The sequence below is a fragment of the Opisthocomus hoazin genome, chromosome 4 (genome assembly GCF_030867145.1).
Source record: "Opisthocomus hoazin isolate bOpiHoa1 chromosome 4, bOpiHoa1.hap1, whole genome shotgun sequence".
Lineage (NCBI taxonomy): Eukaryota > Metazoa > Chordata > Aves > Opisthocomiformes > Opisthocomidae > Opisthocomus > Opisthocomus hoazin.
In genome coordinates this window covers 66,297,671-66,305,156 of record NC_134417.1, presented here as the reverse complement: position 1 = coordinate 66,305,156, position 7,486 = coordinate 66,297,671, and the positions used below count along the sequence as shown (strand labels likewise).

The 7,486-nt window shown below is 41.5% G+C and overlaps 1 long non-coding RNA gene across 1 annotated transcript; it reads right to left on the bottom strand.

Moving 5' to 3' along the window:
* Positions 1-854: 854 nt before the first annotated feature.
* On the bottom strand, positions 855-6,992 carry LOC104330879 (uncharacterized). The gene is made up of 3 exons (XR_012763775.1): positions 6,833-6,992; positions 2,937-3,030; positions 855-1,051 (listed from the first exon to the last, which is right to left on the bottom strand). It is a non-coding gene; the product is annotated as an uncharacterized LOC104330879 (long non-coding RNA).
* Between the last annotated feature and the right edge of the window lie 494 nt (positions 6,993-7,486).

The window sequence follows — 7,486 nt, the reverse complement described above, 5'->3', positions numbered from 1 at the left end:
TATATAGCTATACTTGCCCCTTTATTAAAAAAAATTTTAATTTGCAGTCATGGCCTATGCTTCCAGGGTCGCCATATCTCCCCCTATGCCTTTGCGTACATCAGCTTTAACAGCTCCTTCCGGAAAGATGCACGGAATCGGTGATACATTTTGTAATTTCCACCTTCTGTTTTCTAGTTCAGGGAATAATCGAATCCAGTCACTACTGCTGTCTCTATCCAGCAACTATTTGCTGGGCTCCATGAAATGAGTTGGAAGTTTGATTTCCGTTCTCAGCAGGCCTGTCTGCACGACACAGATGAACTGCTGTAACTGGCAAATTGGAGGCAATTTCAGCAGAGTTTCCTAGGCTTAAATAAGCACGAGAACAGAACTTTCACCTCCAGAGAGGTCTCCACTTTCACAGGCTTGAGAAACGACATCACAAGATTGGAGAGTCTGGATTTCTGCTGTTGTAAGGTGCACTTTAAAGTGGGTTTTATCTTTCGCGCCTACCAAACTGGCACCCGCATGAAATTACTAACAAAAATAAAACAAGTCATTATGAAATAAAATCTTAAGGCAAAATAAGCTTTAGCACTCCTCCAAAGTCCTTTCTACTTCTGCTGCATTTTAATTGGAATACATAAGTATTTTATTTCTTTTTGACATCTCCACATCCCCTATGACAGAAAGGTTCACTAGTCTTCATTCTGGCATCGCTTACTCAGATCCCCACGACGGGAGCTGGTGCAACACCATCAGCCACTGACAGATCATCAGTAGCATTCCAGGCAAGTCCATCAATTCTGTCACATACAGCATTTCAGAACTGAAATACAAGTTACCAGGTTAGTAGAGGCTGAACGTATGACTAGGTTAAGATTAAAAACTTTATTTTTTTACAAAACAATAATAAATCCAAGCAGATAATGAACTAAGTGTGTCTTCTCATTTTCCAGCTTTTCTTCTTTTCTCAATATAGTCTATCCACAGTTCAATGTTAAACCACTCCACATCCAGTGAAAACTAGGAGGTTTCCATCTTGTATCCATGTTTTTCTAATTCAGCTCTGTATAGAAAAAGAGGTATATTAAAACAAATAAATATTGTCAGCCATCTGCACTTTTAAAAATTAAATATACTGCAAAATATGCAATAATTTTAGAAACAATATGAACATGTCACACTGCTTTTTGGTTCATACCAACAACCTTAACCTCACTTACTCTATAGTTCTTGAACTTCAGCTTAACGTCTTTGATCACTAAAAGTGACTTCTACGTGAAAAATTCAAAACACTTCTTCTAATCACAGTTATTGTCCTCCAACCCACCGCAGCTGGAATAAAACTGTATGGTGCAAAGCAGCCTCTGTGAGCCTGCAACAACTCCGGACACATTAGAAAAAACAAAATACTGTCTTATACCATTTATTCTCCAGATTTCCTTAAACCAAATGAGCTCACTAATCTGAGCAATTTGAATGCACGTACTTCCAAAATAATTTTAGCTTTCTCCTTTGTTTTAATAAAAATACCAGACTGCATTATTTTTAAATCTTGGTGCAATACACCTTCCAGCAAACAACTCTGAGGGAATAGGATTGCTCTGTACGCCTTAGTTGTGGCCAGGGCAGCGAGTCAGCCACCACAAATGTTATCGCTCCTGCCCTGTCCCCACTCTGCTTCTCACCTGCCTCCAAACACACCAGCCAGAACTACATCCTGTTTTACCTCCTACTCTTAGTATATATTTCAAGATTTGCACTACTGTGTTTAGATACGTGTGTACTAAGTTTACACACTTAGTAGTGTACTTCTAGAAGCAGAGGATTGCAGCATTTTCTTCATAAAGACAAAATAAAAACATGCTGCAGCTAAGTAACATTACAAAGTATAATTTAGGACTCGTACAGAGTCATCAGTACTACAGGCTACAGTTAAGGCACAGTTACTAAAGGTTTGTCAACTATGTTTATCAAGGATTGTGCAATCCCTTGAAAGGCTGTTTCACTACTTACCAACTTCTTTTCCAAAATTACAGTTTAACTGCCTTTCAATCTTATAAGAAACCACTATACCAACAGGTTACTTTTGTATCTTCTATATAAAGGATCGCTTTCACCTGAGTACAATAAAGGAGATCAGCCCAGGAACTGTTCAGCCAGGCTGTATTACAGATTGTTTGCTCCTCATGCAATGTACTGAGGGATTAATTGAAAACCCATGACTTTGTACTGATGCTTGAAACAAGTTATAATTATGCGTTGCTAAAGGATTAACTGAAACAAGCGACAAAGAGGATTAAAGAACTGGATTAGAGGTACCCAAACTGCTATTGCTTTTTTTAAATCATGTGATGAACAATTACGTTGCTATTGTTGCTCGTAAACAGGATACTAGCCATACACATAACATTAATATAGATAACTGATCTCTAGAAAATTTCTCTTTGGACAAAGAACAGCAATGCTATTTGAAGGTACAGAAAAAAAAATTTGTAACAACACACGTTGCATGCCATATAGCATAGAAGAGAAAATTGGATGCCTTGCCATCAATCTTTGCAGTACAACTCACAGTTTTCACACATGTAGGAAAGTCCTTAGAAAAGGATTTATTCATGTTAAACTGAAAAAGCGTCAACTTTGCACTGTTTCAGTTGTGTAGCACAGCAAAAGCCTGAACACATCAATAACACTAGGCATATTTCAGGGCTCACAGTACAATTATTAAGAGATGAAATGCTGATCAGTACTTCCCTGTGCTGTAATAGCTTAAATCTGGTTCTGACAGCCTTTAGACAGAAAAGCACAAAGCAGAGCGTTCATTTATTTCAGTTTCAGATCTCTATTTTTTGAAGTGAGCAGATTTCAAACTTTCAGATATTAACTAAACAATGCCATTTTAAACATTTTAGCCATCTTCTAGAACAGTAAGTTAAAAATAAAATTACCTTAACTGATTGGAGAAATCATCTTCTACATTGTCATCATCCCAATTGTCCTCCCAGACATGTGCATCTTCATCTTCATCTAAACCAGTCCAATCTAAAGACAAAAAAGAGGTCTAAATATTGTACACCGCATCACTTTGGTACTGTGTCTTACTGACAGATTAGCTCAGCCTTTGGGCAAGAGAGACTTCAGCTGCTAACAAATTTCTCTCTTTAACAGAAAAGTCTGGATTATATTTAAGTGTTTAGGAGACCAAAAAGCACAGAAAGGATCTAAAAAACACCTCACATTTCTTGAATGATAATAAAAATGCAACTTAGTAAAAAAATCATTACACTCTTCACATCATCGCTTGCAGGATTACACATTCGTAAGAGACACTACACTCTGCATACAAATGGACAAGCTGTAGACCATCATGAGAAGAAAGCAACATTGAGTACTGGACTCCTAAAAGCACAACAAAAGGTGTGCAATTCTAGGTTCATGTTTAAATATTTTTTTCTGATTGAAAAAGTAAATACATATCAAATGCTTTTGCCAAAACACATACACACAGATCCTCAGTTCACTCGGATCAGATGTAGACAAGTCTACGGTTAAATGCTAAAACCCTATCTGTGATGCAGAAGCAAAAGCAAATTAAGAGAGGCATCTGCAAACAGCAATTGCTACCCACAACCATCTACTTCTGGGTTCTCAAAACAGCAAAAGCTGTTTCCTTACACAGCCAAGACACTAAATGTCCATTTGGTAACCTAATTTCTATTTTTCATATAATAAAGTCATATGGCACATCACCCTTGACAAATTACTATCACCCACTTAAAGCATTCTAAAAAAAATTAAGATCAAACTAACTAGCTAATTTAGAAAAAAAAAAATTAAAAATCGGGAAGGTCTAGAATCACTATGTAAATACAAGTCAGTTTGCTTCACTGAGGAACACCATTTCTCAGTCTTCTTCTATCAACAGACACTGAATTTTTCTAATGTTACCAAAATAAGAAGCACCCCAGTTTTCATCCTTGTGACCCTGTATTTCTCAAAGTCTGTTAGTACATTCAAAGAGATAACAATATTCTTCCCCTTACAATTCAATAAGCCATCTGCTGCCCATCAAGGGAAAGCTTTCAGGACTAAGGCCCAAAGTAAAATTATGATAAAGTATGAAAAAAAAGCTAGTAGGCTAAAAGATTAAAAACTAATTCACTGTGAATAACTAACTTTATAAGAATGAAAGGTTGGTCGTTGCATTTTGTCCTCCTTTTTCTAACACTGACAGGCAACAACATTAGTATTTGAGATTAACCAGAACAGGAAAATCCATTTGTAACTGATTACAGACACACATGTAGAAGGCATTATAATTAAACTTCCCTACTCAAATAAATCATATAATGGGAAAAGATGAACAAGCATAGAAATCCTACTGGTCCTAAAGACAGCAAAAGCAGGAACTGGGAAGAAAAGGTGAAGAAAATTTTGATTCAGTTGTACTACTAGTTGCTCAAAGTCAAGGATTTTATTTTAGTACTATCTGCAGTAAGTTTTGCCTATTTATATGCAATGATTTTTTTTTTTTGTCAAAATAAAAGCTTTACCACTCATATCACTTATCCGGATTTCAAAGATACAAAATACCAAAGCTCTAAACAGGTTAAAAAGAACTCAAAGTCGAATTTTTCTCTTTACTGATATCCAAGTAGCTCAGATCTACAAATCTGAGAAAAGTCATAGTAACTGGTATCCAGCACAACAAACAGCAGCTTCAATCATAAAAGGTCAGTTGGGGAGACTGGAAAAACATGTTCCAAATCACACTCAGCAAAGCAGAGTGAAAAAAGCCCGTGTCATCTTCCACACAGAGAGTGAAAGTCTAAATTATATTCTCACTGGTGTAGCTATAAGATTCTGCAGTATCTGTATGTTGACATTATATACCAGAATTGCATACTGAAGTTATTATTCCCAGCTACATTTTATGCCTGTGACTAAATAAAACTAAAAAATAATATAACATTATCTGGGATTGAAAGTATTAAGAACACTTGAAAGCCTGCTACCGTTAAGTATTACTAATATACAACAAAATTTAAAAAAAATTTTTTGAAAAATTTGTCATGGCTGGACTCCTTTAAAAATATTTTAATATACTGATCACTAACTGCCATATTTTGCACTTGGGAAAAGAAAATAAAAAACAGCTTTTAGAGTGGAGGATAAAAAAACCCAAAATACTATCGTTTTACACATTATATTTTACATTCTGAAAAGCACTGTACAAAAAGTTCGTAAGTGACCAATTTACATATGCTTGAATCTACCATGCTATACTTATACTATACTTCCAATAACGTGTCCTATAAAAGCAGTATGCATCTGCTTTCAATACATAAAATGGGTTTGATAAATTGTTTGAAGAAAAGTTCGAAGTTTGAATAAAAGAAATTCCCCAAAAGCCTGTATTTTTATCCCTTAACATAAGTTTGCATTATCTAATTTCCTTTGGATGAAAACTGGATAATAGAACGCAAAGTTTTTCTGCTGCATAGAAAGTGGTATTTTAACTTGAAAGAACAACAATTTGGCATGGGTTTTAGCACACAGTTATCATTACCCTTTCCTAAGCACTGAAGACAACATCCGAAGTGGTCTGAACATTCTTTACAACATCTCAGAACTATTATGTGACTTGACGATCTAAACGGGCCTCTTTAGAGGTTCTCATTTTTTGCAAGACAGATCAGCAAGAAGCCTGACTGTGATCACTCTTTAATAGATCTCTGTTCTACCCAAAAAGTCTGCACAGTACTTGGTTTTAGTAGTACAGCCAGATTCAGGTAGAATTAATCTCACCTTCTGTAACAGCAATTCAGTGCTCTGACCAACCCAAAGTTCAGAAGCACGCTTCAAGGACTTCCTTCATCCCTACTGCCAATACCAAATTTACACTGAGTAAAATATACATTTTTTGCCTGTCTGGGAAACACATGTGGAAAAGACAGGCTAGTCTTCTCAGTTTAGTTTAGCTATCATCTCAACAATGTTAATAACTTTTTCTGTAAGTATAAAAATATTATTTTTACTGGTACTGAAGGATTCAAAACACCTGAGGCTTGTAAGGCCACAAAAAAAAAATCCTGTATAAAGAATACATTACACAGAAAAAAACCTGAGATTTCATCCATCACGTTTTATGTCATTTCTCATTATCCACCACTTGAGACAATTCCAAGAATTAAGGTCATACAGAAAACAACCATGCCCTAACAGGGATCTTCTCAAGACTGTATCCGTCAAAGGACACCGAGTTGTTTTACTGTCATCCAGATTTAATTTCTTCATGGGTACAGATACATAGAATGAGAAGCAAACCAACACGCAAGTATTCGTGCTTCGAAAGGTGAGGAGGCTCACAACAACCCCAGAGCACGTTATTTCCCTTTCCACGCTTCTGCCCACCAGTCTCCCGCCCTCCCTCCTCCCCTCCCCAGCGACTCTCCCCGCGAGAGCCGAGCCCCAGCGCGCTCCCCCCGCCCTCTCGCACCATGACACAGCGCTCCGAGGGCCGGGCGCCCGCCCAGCGCCGCCAAACCACCGCAGCTGGACGCCGGCTCCGAGGGGGGGCCGCGGCCCCTCGCCTCTGACCGGCGGCGGGAACCCGCAGGGCACCGGCCAGCTGCCGCCGAGGCGCTACAGGCGGAGCTGCCTCACCCGGCCGCGGAAGCCCCGAGGGCCGCTCCGCGGGCAGGGACCCGCCGACACACCGCGACCCGGCCCCGCCGCCGCTCCCGCCCGCCGGGCCGGCCCAGGCCGCGGCCTACAGGCGGAACCGCCGCCGTCCCCCCCCCCGCCGCCTCTCCTCCCGTCCCCTCCCCGCCCCGCCCGCCACCTTCGGCCGGGAACTCCTCAAACTCGTCGTCCTCCTCTAGGAGCCCCAGGTCCACCGGCTGCTTCTTCTCCGACATGCTCGGCCTGCCGCCCCGGCACCGCGCCCCGCCGCCCGCGGAGACTGATGGGATACCGCCGGGGCCGCCACCGCGCCTGCGCCCTGCCGCCTCCCGTCCCGCCCCGCCCCGCCCGCCACCTCCCCGTGACGGGGCAGCCTTACGCCGCTCCGCCCAGACGCGCTCCGCCACCGGCCGTGGAGTCCTCCCGCCTCCCTCGGGCTTCCCGCCGGCCCGGCCCCCCCGCGGCGGGTCCTGCGGCGGCCCGGCCGGAGGGTCACCGGGCGCGCCCGGGGCTGGCGGCGGGAGGCCCCGCTGCGGGGTGAGCTGGCTGAGGTGCTGAGGAGAGGCACCCTGTGCGGGAAGCGTCGAACTCGGGTGCTGTGGGGAGGGTAAACCTGTCCCCTGCGTCGTGAGGCGAAGTGACACAGGCCGGTGCCGCTGCTGAGCACGTCTCTTCTCTTCATAGTCTTCAATTACTGATTTATGTTCAGGCAAACCCTGTCAAGCATTGTCCTGCTGTCCTCACCTATAACCTGTCTTGTGGGGTTTTTTTTCCTTCTACCATTTTAAGATGCTGTTTCAAAACCTACATCTGA